We start from the raw sequence: 15,980 nt of genomic DNA on the forward strand, positions 1-15,980 counted from the left end.
AAGCTCTGTGAATCTTCAGAAAATCAGCAAACGTTCATCCCTTCGGATTTTCTATCCTAGGCTGACAGCGATGGGTTTTGTCACTCTTTTGTAGGACATTGCAGGTAGATGTTTTGCAGAATAGCACCACATTGCCATCTGATTAATCAGGACCTGGATGTTTTCGGTCTTTGAATGTCAGTGTTGTGCTGCAGAACTTTGTTGTTGCCAGTTTCTAATACTTATCTTCCCAGTCCCCTGTATCACTTGTCGAAAATGTTTAATTTGTGTCTTGTAATCCTTTCACTGTCTGCTAATGAGGATAGTGTTTCCATGTTTTACCTAAATTATCTTGACCTTGCATACCTCAAGCCTCAAGCTAATTTCACGAGAAACCCTCTCCAGTTCAAAAGCCAACTGTTAATGATGGCTCTGTTCCTTGTCACGTGTCCAATTTCAGATCGATGTTGTTAATGTCCCTTCTACTCCTTCAGATCCAGGTTTCGCTCACAGGGCTAGAACAGAACTGTCACCAAATACATTTACCAATCTACGTTCATCCTATCGATTGTATTAGGATCATCAACACTTCTCATCAAAATAACTCGAGAGACTTTCATCACAATTTTCTGTGAACAGTCATACATTAGCTTTGCTGAATGAACCTCAAATTTCTTGAAGTGGCTCCTTATTTTCGGTCCTGATTATTAAACTCACTACGCATGGGAATGGATCCTTCCCACCCGCTCTATCTTTCATCAAGGTGTGTAGTTCAATTCGATCTCCCATCAGCCTCCTCTGTCCTGATCAAATCCAGGGGAACAGGAAACGTTGGGACTATGGCGCGGACAGGACAAGCCCAATACTCACCTTTCCTGTTAGAACTATTCCATGAGAAAGTTTAGACCTCAACTTTGGGCGTGTAGTTGTGGCCGAACACTTAAGGTGTTGGCGTAGAGATCATTTGGGGCTCCCCGCCCAGGGTGTTAACCTGCTGGCTATACTTTCTTCACTGGCGATTTTAAATAACTTCCTGTTGGTTGCATCATCGCTCAATCTTCACAAAACCCGTCTCAATAAAGACCCGTTTTCTCATGTCTGGGAATTGATTGCCATGCAGGAAACTCGGGTTCTGAACAAACAACGTATCAGACTCACAACGTCAGCTCTGTTTACCTTTCCACAGATGCTGCTCGACCTGTTGGCTTTCTGCAGTATTCTCTGTGTTTATTAGGCACAAGTGCTGCTTTTCATTCAAGAACTTCAATCTCTGTCCTCTGGTAACTGACTCTGGTCAGTAGCAATTGGTTCTTCTGATCATTAATCTGCCCATTCCCAACGCTTCTTCTCCCATCATTACCAACAGCCCCAGGAAATCTCCAGTTATCCTTGTTTGCTCCAAAGCGAACATTCTCAACATTGGGAATGTCTCCCCAAAATGGAAATTCCTCATCCCTGGACATGAGACAAGGCGTACAATTGGGAAGAGATTTCGGCAAAATATTGTCAGTTAGGAAATGGAAAAATGTTCAAATGTTCATGAAGCAAAACAGAAATCCCAGTCTCCAGCTTTGTGAACCTTTAGAAACACTTTGGGAAGCGGATTTGGAGGAGAATGAAAGATGACCTGTCCGACAGTCCAGACACCGTCCCCTTGTTGAAGAGGCCGGGAGGTTGATTCTGATGTTCTCGGCACACGAACTGATCTGAGACATTGAAAGAATTGTCGTTCGTGTACATCAGGAATTCAAACCCCTTCTCGCCTCCGAGCCAATGAGAGAACTCGGGAACAGGCAAAACACTGAAAGGCTCGAAGGGCGACTGCCCCGGAGTAAGAAAGCTAGTTCCTCGTGACATGGATGTGTCTGCAGACAGCCCCCGGTATCTCCAGAATGCATCTCCCAGGCTTGATTATGGAAAAGTTAAACTGATCGACGACAATTGTAATTCTTGGCGGGGAGGCTGAATTATAAAATCACTAAGCGATGGTGCCGCCCCCATCTGCACCTGTCTCTGTGGCGCAATTGGTCAGCGCGTTCGGCTGTTTACCGAAAGGTTGGTGGTTCGAGCCCACCCAGGGGCGGTGTGTTCGCTGTTCTCCTTTGGCTTCGAAGCTGTGCGCTTTTAATTGGGTCAGGAGAATGTTCCCCAAACGGAAATCTTCTCCACACAGCGGGGTTGCGAGTTGACTTCATGTCTTAGCTAAGGGACCGCATTTGCTGAGAAGACGAGACCCAAACAGAAAATCAACAGGTTTGACAGTACCTGTCGGAGCAAACAAAATTCTGACATGTTGCCTCTGATTCTCTTTCCACAGATGTTGCCTGCCCTGCTGAGTTCCTCCTGCAATTTCTCACTGAAAGTTCATTTCATCTTTTCGGGAGAAACACCGAAATATCTGCAAACACCATGTGCAGATATTTAACCCTTTCGAATCACTGCGAAGTGATTGGAGTCAAACAAACTCTGCGATGATTCACTCTTTCTCAGCTCCACAGGCAGACAGACCTGGGAAGTCAAACTGTCAGTGTGGTACTGAATCGTGGGCCGAGTGGTTGATGCGATGGACTTGAAATCCATTGCGGCTTCCCCACGCAGGTGTGAACCCTGCCGAGTACAAAATGAGAAGTGTCGTCGAAAAGAAAGGGAGTTTGCTCCCCCGCTTCTTCTTTAAGATTCAAATCAGTGGAGGGGGAAAAACATTTCACTCAAATTGGGACTGGTGGGAATCTGCAACCCACTGCCTGTTCGGGTGGAACAAGCAGATACCCTCAGAGCTTCTTTGGAGGCTATGAGCAAAGTGTTTGGAAATGAGACTAGAAGAGTGAGGGGCTTGAAATCGTGATCGAAATGAAGCAGGTACCTGTGGACAAAGGCGTTTCCTTTGCCAGTGAAAGATACTGCTTCACAAAGTTGGGCCTGTGGAAGGGAATCAGTGACGGTGATTATATTTGGTTGTTCACCTTGTGAATGTACCCATTGCTGCGCATGTCCGTGTTGGCGTCAGAACTCTGCAGCATGGTGGCGTTGGATGCGCACAGGGACTGGCGCACCAAACTCCACCTACCTGTTTGAAATGCAGCTCACAGCTTCTTCACACACCCCAATTAATCTTTCTCATTGTCCTGAAGCCGGCGTACGGTTTCAATTCCCGATCTGCGGGAATGAGAATCCTTACACTGTCTCGCGTCAGTAAATGTCCCTGAGAACATCTGAGTCAACTCACAGCGCAGTCAGATGAGGGGAAGCTGAAATAGCCCCACACGCTGTTCACGGGCACATTTTATTCTCCCCAACTCAACGCCTCAACCACTGCGGCTCCTGGGAGTGGAAAAGAAACAATCACCAAAACCCCGTCTAAGCTCTGTGAATCTTCAGAAAATCAGCAAACGTTCATCCCTTCGGATTTTCTATCCTAGGCTGACAGCGATGGGTTTTGTCACTCTTTTGTAGGACATTGCAAGTAGATGTTTTGCAGAAAAGCACCACAATGCCATCTGATTAATCAGGAACTGGATGTTTTCGGTCTTTGAATGTCAGTGTTGTGCTGCAGAACTTTGTTGTTGCCAGTTTCTAATACTTATCTTCCCAGTTCCCTGTATCACTTGTCGAAAATGTTTAATTTGTGTCTTGTAATCCTTTCACTGTCTGCTAATGAGGATAGTGTTTCCATGTTTTACCTAAATTATCGTGACCTTGCGTACCTCAAGCCTCAAGCTAATTTCAGGAGAAACCCTCTCCAGTTCAAAAGCCAACTGTTCATGATGGCTCTGTTCCTTGTCACGTGTCCAATTTCAGATCGATGTTGTTAATGTCCCTTCTACTCCTTCAGATCCAGGTTTCGCTCACAGGGCTAGAACAGAACTGTCACCAAATACATTTACCAATCTACGTTCATCCTATCGATTGTATTAGCATCATCAACACTTCTCATCAAAATAACTCGAGAGACTTTCATCACAATTTTCTGTGAACAGTTCTACATTAGCTTTGCTGAATGAACCAGAAATTTCTTGAAGTGGCTCCTTATTTTCGGTCCTGATTATTAATCTCTCTACGCATGGGAATGGATCCTTCCCACCCGCTCTCTCTTTCATCAAGGTGTGTAGTTCAATTCGATCTCCCATCAGCCTCCTCTGTCCTGATCAAATCCAGGGGAACAGGAAACGTTGGGACTATGGCGCGGACAGGACAAGCCCAATACTCACCTTTCCTGTTAGAACTATTCCATGAGAAAGTTTAGACCTCAACTTTGGGCGTGTAGTTGTGGCCGAACACTTAAGGTGTTGGCGTAGAGATCATTTGGGGCTCCCCGCCCAGGGTGTTAACCTGCTGGCTATGCTTTCTTCGCTGGCGATTTTAAATAACTTCCTGTTGGTTGCATTATCGCTCAATCTTCACAAAACCCGTCTCAATAAAGACCCGTTTTCTCATGTCTGGGAATTGATTGCCATGCAGGAAACTCGGGTTCTGAACAAACAACGTATCAGACTCACAACGTCAGCTCTGTTTACCTTTCCACAGATGCTGCTCGACCTGTTGGCTTTCTGCAGTATTCTCTGTGTTTATTAGGCACAAGTGCTGCTTTTCATTCAAGAACTTCAATCCCTGTCCTCTGGTAACTGACTCTGGTCAGTGGCAATTGGTTCTTCTGATCATTAATCTGCCCATTCCCAACGCTTCTTCTCCCATCATTACCAACAGCCCCAGGAAATCTCCAGTTATCCTTGTTTGCTCCAAAGCGAACATTCTCAACATTGGGAATGTCTCCCCAAAATGGAAATTCCTCATCCCTGGACATGAGACAAGGCGTACAATTGGGAAGAGATTTTGGCAAAATATTGTCAGTTAGGAAATGGAAAAATGTTCAAATGTTCATGAAGCAAAACAGAAATCCCAGTCTCCAGCTTTGTGAACCTTTAGAAACACTTTGGGAAGCGGATTTGGAGGAGAATGAAAGATGACCTGTCCGACAGTCCAGACACCGTCCCCTTGTTGAAGAGGCCGGGAGGTTGATTCTGATGTTCTCGGCACACGAACTGATCTGAGACATTGAAAGAATTCTCGTTCGTGTCCATCAGGAATTCAAACCCCTTCTCGCCTCCGAGCCAATGAGAGAACTCGGGAACAGGCAAAACACTGAAAGGCTCGAAGGGCGACGGCCCCGGAGTAAGAAAGCTAGTTCCTCGTGACATGGATGTGTCTGCAGACAGCCCCCGGTATCTCCAGAATGCATCTCCCAGGCTTGATTATGGAAAAGTTAAACTGATAGACGACAATTGTAATTCTTGGCGGGGAGGCTGAATTATAAAATCACTAAGCGATGGTGCCGCCCCCATCTGCACCTGTCTCTGTGGCGCAATTGGTCAGCGCGTTCGGCTGTTAACCGAAAGGTTGGTGGTTCGAGCCCACCCAGGGGCGGTGTGTTCGCTGCTCTCCTTTGGCTTCGAAGCTGTGCGCTTTTAATGGGGTCAGGAGAATGTTCCCCAAACGGAAATCTTCTCCACACAGCGGGGTTGCGAGTTGACTTCATGTCTTACCTAAGGGACTGCATCTGCTGAGAAGACGAGACCCAAACAGAAAATCAACAGGTTTGACAGTACCTGTCGGAGCAAACAAAATTCTGACATGTTGCCTCTGATTCTCTTTCCACAGATGTTGCCTGCCCTGCTGAGTTCCTCCTGCAATTTCTCACTGAAAGTTCATTTCATCTTTTCGGGAGAAACACCGAAATATCTGCAAACACCATGTGCAGATATTTAACCCTTTCGAATCACTGCGAAGTGATTGGAGTCAAACAAACTCTGCGATGATTCACTCTTTCTCAGCTCCACAGGCAGACAGACCTGGGAAGTCAAACTGTCAGTGTGGTACTGAATCGTGGGCCGAGTGGTTGATGCGATGGACTTGAAATCCATTGCGACTTCCCCACGCAGGTGTGAACCCTGCCGAGTACAAAATGAGAAGTGTCGTCGAAAAGAAAGGGAGTTTGCTCCCCCGCTTCTTCTTTAAGATTCACATCAGTGGAGGGGGAAAAACATTTCACTCAAATTGGGACTGGTGGGAATCTGCAACCCACTGCCTGTTCGGGTGGAACAAGCAGATACCCTCAGAGCTTCTTTGGAGGCTATGAGCAAAGTGTTTGGAAATGAGACTAGAAGAGTGAGGGGCTTGAAATCGTGATCGAAATGAAGCAGGTACCTGTGGACAAAGGCGTTTCCTTTGCCAGTGGAAGATACTGCTTCACAAAGTTGGGCCTGTGGAAGGGAATCAGTGACGGTGATTATATTTGGTTGTTCACCTTGTGAATGTGCCCATTGCTGCGCATGTCCGTGTTGGCGTCAGAACTCTGCAGCATGGTGGCGTTGGATGCGCACAGGGACTGGCGCACCAAACTCCACCTACCTGTTTGAAATGCAGCTCACAGCTCCTTCACACACCCCAATTAATCTTTCTCATTGTCCTGAAGCCGGCATACGGTTTGAATTCCCGATCTGTCTCGCGTCAGTAAATGTCCCTGAGAACATCTGAGTCAACTCACAGCGCAGTCAGATGAGGGGAAGCTGTAATAGCCCCACACGCTGTTTACGGGCACATCTTATTCTCCCCAACTCAACGCCTCAACCACTGCGGCTCCTGGGAGTGGAAAAGAAACAATCACGAAAACCCCTTCTAAGCTCTGTGAATCTTCAGAAAATCAGCAAACGTTCATCCCTTCGGATTTTCTATCCTAGGCTGACAGCGATGGGTTTTGTCACTCTTTTGTAGGACATTGCAAGTAGATGTTTTGCAGAATAGCACCACAATGCCATCTGATTAATCAGGACCTGGATGTTTTCGGTCTTTGAATGTCAGTGTTGTGCTGCAGAACTTTGTTGTTGCCAGTTTCTAATACTTATCTTCCCAGTCCCCTGTATCACTTGTCGAAAATGTTTAATTTGTGTCTTGTAATCCTTTCACTGTCTGCTAATGAGGATAGTGTTTCCATGTTTTACCTAAATTATCTTGACCTTGCATACCTCAAGCCTCAAGCTAATTTCACGAGAAACCCTCTCCAGTTCAAAAGCCAACTGTTAATGATGGCTCTGTTCCTTGTCACGTGTCCAATTTCAGATCGATGTTGTTAATGTCCCTTCTACTCCTTCAGATCCAGGTTTCGCTCACAGGGCTAGAACAGAACTGTCACCAAATACATTTACCAATCTACGTTCATCCTATCGATTGTATTAGCATCATCAACACTTCTCATCAAAATAACTCGAGAGACTTTCATCACAATTTTCTGTGAACAGTCATACATTAGCTTTGCTGAATGAACCCCAAATTTCTTGAAGTGGCTCCTTATTTTCGGTCCTGATTATTAATCTCTCTACGCATGGGAATGGATCCTTCCCACCCGCTCTATCTTTCATCAAGGTGTGTAGTTCAATTCGATCTCCCATCAGCCTCCTCTGTCCTGATCAAATCCAGGGGAACAGGAAACGTTGGGACTATGGCGCGGACAGGACAAGCCCAATACTCACCTTTCCTGTTAGAACTATTCCATGAGAAAGTTTAGACCTCAACTTTGGGCGTGTAGTTGTGGCCGAACACTTAAGGTGTTGGCGTAGAGATCATTTGGGGCTCCCCGCCCAGGGTGTTAACCTGCTGGCTATACTTTCTTCACTGGCGATTTTAAATAACTTCCTGTTGGTTGCATCATCGCTCAATCTTCACAAAACCCGTCTCAATAAAGACCCGTTTTCTCATGTCTGGGAATTGATTGCCATGCAGGAAACTCGGGTTCTGAACAAACAACGTATCAGACTCACAACGTCAGCTCTGTTTACCTTTCCACAGATGCTGCTCGACCTGTTGGCTTTCTGCAGTATTCTCTGTGTTTATTAGGCACAAGTGCTGCTTTTCATTCAAGAACTTCAATCTCTGTCCTCTGGTAACTGACTCTGGTCAGTAGCAATTGGTTCTTCTGATCATTAATCTGCCCATTCCCAACGCTTCTTCTCCCATCATTACCAACAGCCCCAGGAAATCTCCAGTTATCCTTGTTTGCTCCAAAGCGAACATTCTCAACATTGGGAATGTCTCCCCAAAATGGAAATTCCTCATCCCTGGACATGAGACAAGGCGTACAATTGGGAAGAGATTTCGGCAAAATATTGTCAGTTAGGAAATGGAAAAATGTTCAAATGTTCATGAAGCAAAACAGAAATCCCAGTCTCCAGCTTTGTGAACCTTTAGAAACACTTTGGGAAGCGGATTTGGAGGAGAATGAAAGATGACCTGTCCGACAGTCCAGACACCGTCCCCTTGTTGAAGAGGCCGGGAGGTTGATTCTGATGTTCTCGGCACACGAACTGATCTGAGACATTGAAAGAATTGTCGTTCGTGTACATCAGGAATTCAAACCCCTTCTCGCCTCCGAGCCAATGAGAGAACTCGGGAACAGGCAAAACACTGAAAGGCTCGAAGGGCGACGGACCCGGAGTAAGAAAGCTAGTTCCTCGTGACATGGATGTGTCTGCAGACAGCCCCCGGTATCTCCAGAATGCATCTCCCAGGCTTGATTATGGAAAAGTTAAACTGATCGACGACAATTGTAATTCTTGGCGGGGAGGCTGAATTATAAAATCACTAAGCGATGGTGCCACCCCCATCTGCACCTGTCTCTGTGGCGCAATTGGTCAGCGCGTTCGGCTGTTAACCGAAAGGTTGGTGGTTCGAGCCCACCCAGGGGCGGTGTGTTCGCTGCTCTCCTTTGGCTTCGAAGCTGTGCGCTTTTAATGGGGTCAGGAGAATGTTCCCCAAACGGAAATCTTCTCCACACAGGGGGGTTGCGAGTTGACTTCATGTCTTACCTGAGGGACTGCATCTGCTGAGAAGATGAGACCCAAACAGAAAATCAACAGGTTTGACAGTACCCGTCGGAGCAAACAAAATTCTGAAATGTTGCCTCTGATTCTCTTTCCACAGATGTTGCCTGCCCTGCTGAGTTCCTCCTGCAATTTCTCACTGAAAGTTCATTTCAGCTTTTCGGGAGAAACACCAAAATATCTGCAAACACCATGTGCAGATATTTAACCCTTTCGAATCACTGCGAAGTGATTGGAGTCAAACAAACTCTGCGATGATTCACTCTTTCTCAGCTCCACAGGCAGACAGACCTGGGAAGTCAAGCTGTCAGTGTGGTACTGAATCGTGGGCCGAGTGGTTGATGCGATGGACTTGAAATCCATTGCGGCTTCCCCACGCAGGTGTGAACCCTGCCGAGTACAAAATGAGAAATGTCGTCGAAAAGAAAGGGAGTTTGCTCCCCCGCTTCTTCTTTAAGATTCAAATCAGTGGAGGGGGAAAAACATTTCACTCAAATTGGGACTGGTGGGAATCTGCAACCCACTGCCTGTTCGGGTGGAACAAGCAGATACCCTCAGAGCTTCTTTGGAGGCTATGAGCAAAGTGTTTGGAAATGAGACTAGAAGAGTGACGGGCTTGAAATCGTGATCGAAATGAAGCAGGTACCTGTGGACAAAGGCGTTTCCTTTGCCAGTGAAAGATACTGCTTCACAAAGTTGGGCCTGTGGAAGGGAATCAGTGACGGTGATTATATTTGGTTGTTCACCTTGTGAATGTGCCCATTGCTGCGCATGTCCGTGTTGGCGTCAGAACTCTGCAGCATGGTGGCGTTGGATGCGCACAGGGACTGGCGCACCAAACTCCACCTACCTGTTTGAAATGCAGCTCACAGCTTCTTCACACACCCCAATTAATCTTTCTCATTGTCCTGAAGCCGGCATACGGTTTGAATTCCCGATCTGCGGGAATGAGAATCCTTACACTGTCTCGCGTCAGTAAATGTCCCTGAGAACATCTGAGTCAACTCACAGCGCAGTCAGATGAGGGGAAGCTGAAATAGCCCCACACGCTGTTTACGGGCACATCTTATTCTCCCCAACTCAACGCCTCAACCACTGCGGCTCCTGGGAGTGGAAAAGAAACAATCACCAAAACCCCGTCTAAGCTCTGTGAATCTTCAGAAAATCAGCAAACGTTCATCCCTTCGGATTTTGTATCCTAGGCTGACAGCGATGGGTTTTGTCACTCTTTTGTAGGACATTGCAAGTAGATGTTTTGCAGAATAGCACCACATTGCCATCTGATTAATCAGGACCTGGATGTTTTCGGTCTTTGAATGTCAGTGTTGTGCTGCAGAACTTTGTTGTTGCCAGTTTCTAATACTTATCTTCCCAGTCCCCTGTATCACTTGTCGAAAATGTTTAATTTGTGTCTTGTAATCCTTTCACTGTCTGCTAATGAGGATAGTGTTTCCATGTTTTACCTAAATTATCTTGACCTTGCATACCTCAAGCCTCAAGCTAATTTCACGAGAAAACCTCTCCAGTTCAAAAGCCAACTGTTAATGATGGCTCTGTTCCTTGTCACGTGTCCAATTTCAGATCGATGTTGTTAATGTCCCTTCTACTCCTTCAGATCCAGGTTTCGCTCACAGGGCTAGAACAGAACTGTCACCAAATACATTTACCAATCTACGTTCATCCTATCGATTGTATTAGGATCATCAACACTTCTCATCAAAATAACTCGAGAGACTTTCATCACAATTTTCTGTGAACAGTCATACATTAGCTTTGCTGAATGAACCTCAAATTTCTTGAAGTGGCTCCTTATTTTCGGTCCTGATTATTAATCTCTCTACGCATGGGAATGGATCCTTCCCACCCGCTCTATCTTTCATCAAGGTGTGTAGTTCAATTCGATCTCCCATCAGCCTCCTCTGTCCTGATCAAATCCAGGGGAACAGGAAACGTTGGGACTATGGCGCGGACAGGACAAGCCCAATACTCACCTTTCCTGTTAGAACTATTCCATGAGAAAGTTTAGACCTCAACTTTGGGCGTGTAGTTGTGGCCGAACACTTAAGGTGTTGGCGTAGAGATCATTTGGGGCTCCCCGCCCAGGGTGTTAACCTGCTGGCTATACTTTCTTCACTGGCGATTTTAAATAACTTCCTGTTGGTTGCATCATCGCTCAATCTTCACAAAACCCGTCTCAATAAAGACCCGTTTTCTCATGTCTGGGAATTGATTGCCATGCAGGAAACTCGGGTTCTGAACAAACAACGTATCAGACTCACAACGTCAGCTCTGTTTACCTTTCCACAGATGCTGCTCGACCTGTTGGCTTTCTGCAGTATTCTCTGTGTTTATTAGGCACAAGTGCTGCTTTTCATTCAAGAACTTCAATCTCTGTCCTCTGGTAACTGACTCTGGTCAGTAGCAATTGGTTCTTCTGATCATTAATCTGCCCATTCCCAACGCTTCTTCTCCCATCATTACCAACAGCCCCAGGAAATCTCCAGTTATCCTTGTTTGCTCCAAAGCGAACATTCTCAACATTGGGAATGTCTCCCCAAAATGGAAATTCCTCATCCCTGGACATGAGACAAGGCGTACAATTGGGAAGAGATTTCGGCAAAATATTGTCAGTTAGGAAATGGAAAAATGTTCAAATGTTCATGAAGCAAAACAGAAATCCCAGTCTCCAGCTTTGTGAACCTTTAGAAACACTTTGGGAAGCGGATTTGGAGGAGAATGAAAGATGACCTGTCCGACAGTCCAGACACCGTCCCCTTGTTGAAGAGGCCGGGAGGTTGATTCTGATGTTCTCGGCACACGAACTGATCTGAGACATTGAAAGAATTGTCGTTCGTGTACATCAGGAATTCAAACCCCTTCTCGCCTCCGAGCCAATGAGAGAACTCGGGAACAGGCAAAACACTGAAAGGCTCGAAGGGCGACGGACCCGGAGTAAGAAAGCTAGTTCCTCGTGACATGGATGTGTCTGCAGACAGCCCCCGGTATCTCCAGAATGCATCTCCCAGGCTTGATTATGGAAAAGTTAAACTGATCGACGACAATTGTAATTCTTGGCGGGGAGGCTGAATTATAAAATCACTAAGCGATGGTGCCACCCCCATCTGCACCTGTCTCTGTGGCGCAATTGGTCAGCGCGTTCGGCTGTTAACCGAAAGGTTGGTGGTTCGAGCCCACCCAGGGGCGGTGTGTTCGCTGCTCTCCTTTGGCTTCGAAGCTGTGCGCTTTTAATGGGGTCAGGAGAATGTTCCCCAAACGGAAATCTTCTCCACACAGGGGGGTTGCGAGTTGACTTCATGTCTTACCTGAGGGACTGCATCTGCTGAGAAGATGAGACCCAAACAGAAAATCAACAGGTTTGACAGTACCCGTCGGAGCAAACAAAATTCTGAAATGTTGCCTCTGATTCTCTTTCCACAGATGTTGCCTGCCCTGCTGAGTTCCTCCTGCAATTTCTCACTGAAAGTTCATTTCAGCTTTTCGGGAGAAACACCAAAATATCTGCAAACACCATGTGCAGATATTTAACCCTTTCGAATCACTGCGAAGTGATTGGAGTCAAACAAACTCTGCGATGATTCACTCTTTCTCAGCTCCACAGGCAGACAGACCTGGGAAGTCAAACTGTCAGTGTGGTACTGAATCGTGGGCCGAGTGGTTGATGCGATGGACTTGAAATCCATTGCGGCTTCCCCACGCAGGTGTGAACCCTGCCGAGTACAAAATGAGAAATGTCGTCGAAAAGAAAGGGAGTTTGCTCCCCCGCTTCTTCTTTAAGATTCAAATCAGTGGAGGGGGAAAAACATTTCACTCAAATTGGGACTGGTGGGAATCTGCAACCCACTGCCTGTTCGGGTGGAACAAGCAGATACCCTCAGAGCTTCTTTGGAGGCTATGAGCAAAGTGTTTGGAAATGAGACTAGAAGAGTGAGGGGCTTGAAATCGTGATCGAAATGAAGCAGGTACCTGTGGACAAAGGCGTTTCCTTTGCCAGTGAAAGATACTGCTTCACAAAGTTGGGCCTGTGGAAGGGAATCAGTGACGGTGATTATATTTGGTTGTTCACCTTGTGAATGTGCCCATTGCTGCGCATGTCCGTGTTGGCGTCAGAACACTGCAGCATGGTGGCGTTGGATGCGCACAGGGACTGGCGCACCAAACTCCACCTACCTGTTTGAAATGCAGCTCACAGCTTCTTCACACACCCCAATTAATCTTTCTCATTGTCCTGAAGCCGGCATACGGTTTGAATTCCCGATCTGTCTCGCGTCAGTAAATGTCCCTGAGAACATCTGAGTCAACTCACAGCGCAGTCAGATGAGGGGAAGCTGAAATAGCCCCACACGCTGTTTACGGGCACATCTTATTCTCCCCAACTCAACGCCTCAACCACTGCGGCTCCTGGGAGTGGAAAAGAAACAATCACCAAAACCCCTTCTAAGCTCTGTGAATCTTCAGAAAATCAGCAAACGTTCATCCCTTCGGATTTTCTATCCTAGGCTGACAGCGATGGGTTTTGTCACTCTTTTGTAGGACATTGCAAGTAGATGTTTTGCAGAATAGCACCACAATGCCATCTAATTAATCAGGACCTGGATGTTTTCGGTCTTTGAATGTCAGTGTTGTGCTGCAGAACTTTGTTGTTGCCAGTTTCTAATACTTATCTTCCCAGTCCCCTGTATCACTTGTCGAAAATGTTTAATTTGTGTCTTGTAATCCTTTCACTGTCTGCTAATGAGGATAGTGTTTCCATGTTTTACCTAAATTATCTTGACCTTGCATACCTCAAGCCTCAAGCTAATTTCACGAGAAACCCTCTCCAGTTCAAAAGCCAACTGTTAATGATGGCTCTGTTCCTTGTCACGTGTCCAATTTCAGATCGATGTTGTTAATGTCCCTTCTACTCCTTCAGATCCAGGTTTTGCTCACAGGGCTAGAACAGAATTGTCACCAAATACATTTACCAATCTACGTTCATCCTATCGATTGTATTAGCATCATCAACACTTCTCATCAAAATAACTCGAGAGACTTTCATCACAATTTTCTGTGAACAGTCATACATTAGCTTTGCTGAATGAACCCCAAATTTCTTGAAGTGGCTCCTTATTTTCGGTCCTGATTATTAATCTCTCTACGCATGGGAATGGATCCTTCCCACCCGCTCTATCTTTCATCAAGGTGTGTAGTTCAATTCGATCTCCCATCAGCCTCCTCTGTCCTGATCAAATCCAGGGGAACAGGAAACGTTGGGACTATGGCGCGGACAGGACAAGCCCAATACTCACCTTTCCTGTTAGAACTATTCCATGAGAAAGTTTAGACCTCAACTTTGGGCGTGTAGTTGTGGCCGAACACTTAAGGTGTTGGCGTAGAGATCATTTGGGGCTCCCCGCCCAGGGTGTTAACCTGCTGGCTATACTTTCTTCACTGGCGATTTTAAATAACTTCCTGTTGGTTGCATCATCGCTCAATCTTCACAAAACCCGTCTCAATAAAGACCCGTTTTCTCATGTCTGGGAATTGATTGCCATGCAGGAAACTCGGGTTCTGAACAAACAACGTATCAGACTCACAACGTCAGCTCTGTTTACCTTTCCACAGATGCTGCTCGACCTGTTGGCTTTCTGCAGTATTCTCTGTGTTTATTAGGCACAAGTGCTGCTTTTCATTCAAGAACTTCAATCTCTGTCCTCTGGTAACTGACTCTGGTCAGTAGCAATTGGTTCTTCTGATCATTAATCTGCCCATTCCCAACGCTTCTTCTCCCATCATTACCAACAGCCCCAGGAAATCTCCAGTTATCCTTGTTTGCTCCAAAGCGAACATTCTCAACATTGGGAATGTCTCCCCAAAATGAAAATTCCTCATCCCTGGACATGAGACAAGGCGTACAATTGGGAAGAGATTTCGGCAAAATATTGTCAGTTAGGAAATGGAAAAATGTTCAAATGTTCATGAAGCAAAACAGAAATCCCAGTCTCCAGCTTTGTGAACCTTTAGAAACACTTTGGGAAGCGGATTTGGAGGAGAATGAAAGATGATCTGTCCGACAGTCCAGACACCGTCCCCTTGTTGAAGAGGCCGGGAGGTTGATTCTGATGTTCTCGGCACACGAACTGATCTGAGACATTGAAAGAATTGTCGTTCGTGTACATCAGGAATTCAAACCCCTTCTCGCCTCCGAGCCAATGAGAGAACTCGGGAACAGGCAAAACACTGAAAGGCTCGAAGGGCGACGGCCCCAGAGTAAGAAAGCTAGTTCCTCGTGACATGGATGTGTCTGCAGACAGCCCCCGGTATCTCCAGAATGCATCTCCCAGGCTTGATTATGGAAAAGTTAAACTGATAGACGACAATTGTAATTCTTGGCGGGGAGGCTGAATTATAAAATCACTAAGCGATGGTGCCGCCCCCATCTGCACCTGTCTCTGTGGCGCAATTGGTCAGCGCGTTCGGCTGTTAACCGAAAGGTTGGCGGTTCGAGCCCACCCAGGGGCGGTGTGTTCGCTGCTCTCCTTTGGCTTCGAAGCTGTGCGCTTTTAATGGGGTCAGGAGAATGTTCCCCAAACGGAAATCTTCTCCACACAGGGGGGTTGCGAGTTGACTTCATGTCTTACCTAAGGGACTGCATCTGCTGAGAAGACGAGACCCAAACAGAAAATCAACAGGTTTGACAGTACCCGTCGGAGCAAACAAAATTCTGAAATGTTGCCTCTGATTCTCTTTCCACAGATGTTGCCTGCCCTGCTGAGTTCCTCCTGCAATTTCTCACTGAAAGTTCATTTCATCTTTTCGGGAGAAACACCAAAATATCTGCAAACACCATGTGCAGATATTTAACCCTTTCGAATCACTGCGAAGTGATTAGAGTCAAACAAACTCTGCGATGATTCACTCTTTCTCAGCTCCACAGGCAGACAGACCTGGGAAGTCAAACTGTCAGTGTGGTACTGAATCGTGGGCCGAGTGGTTGATGCGATGGACTTGAAATCCATTGCGGCTTCCCCACGCAGGTGTGAACCCTGCCGAGTACAAAATGAGAAGTGTCGTCGAAAAGAAAGGGAGTTTGCTCCCCCGCTTCTTCTTTAAGATTCAAATCAGTGGAGGGGG

The 15,980-nt window shown here is 46.4% G+C and overlaps 5 non-coding genes across 5 annotated transcripts; all 5 read left to right on the plus strand.

Annotated features, from left to right (window-relative positions):
• Window positions 1-1,988: 1,988 nt before the first annotated feature.
• On the plus strand, window positions 1,989-2,062 carry trnan-guu (transfer RNA asparagine (anticodon GUU)). Its single transcript has one exon. It is a non-coding gene; the product is annotated as a tRNA-Asn (tRNA).
• A 3,264-nt stretch (window positions 2,063-5,326) lies between these two features.
• On the plus strand, window positions 5,327-5,400 carry trnan-guu (transfer RNA asparagine (anticodon GUU)). The gene has a single exon. It is a non-coding gene; the product is annotated as a tRNA-Asn (tRNA).
• Window positions 5,401-8,641: 3,241 nt separating this feature from the next.
• trnan-guu (transfer RNA asparagine (anticodon GUU)) lies at window positions 8,642-8,715 on the plus strand. Its single transcript has one exon. It is a non-coding gene; the product is annotated as a tRNA-Asn (tRNA).
• A 3,264-nt stretch (window positions 8,716-11,979) lies between these two features.
• On the plus strand, window positions 11,980-12,053 carry trnan-guu (transfer RNA asparagine (anticodon GUU)). Its single transcript has one exon. It is a non-coding gene; the product is annotated as a tRNA-Asn (tRNA).
• A 3,241-nt stretch (window positions 12,054-15,294) lies between these two features.
• trnan-guu (transfer RNA asparagine (anticodon GUU)) lies at window positions 15,295-15,368 on the plus strand. The gene has a single exon. It is a non-coding gene; the product is annotated as a tRNA-Asn (tRNA).
• Window positions 15,369-15,980: the final 612 nt, after the last annotated feature.

The sequence above is a fragment of the Chiloscyllium punctatum genome, chromosome 36, assembly GCF_047496795.1.
Source record: "Chiloscyllium punctatum isolate Juve2018m chromosome 36, sChiPun1.3, whole genome shotgun sequence".
Lineage (NCBI taxonomy): Eukaryota > Metazoa > Chordata > Chondrichthyes > Orectolobiformes > Hemiscylliidae > Chiloscyllium > Chiloscyllium punctatum.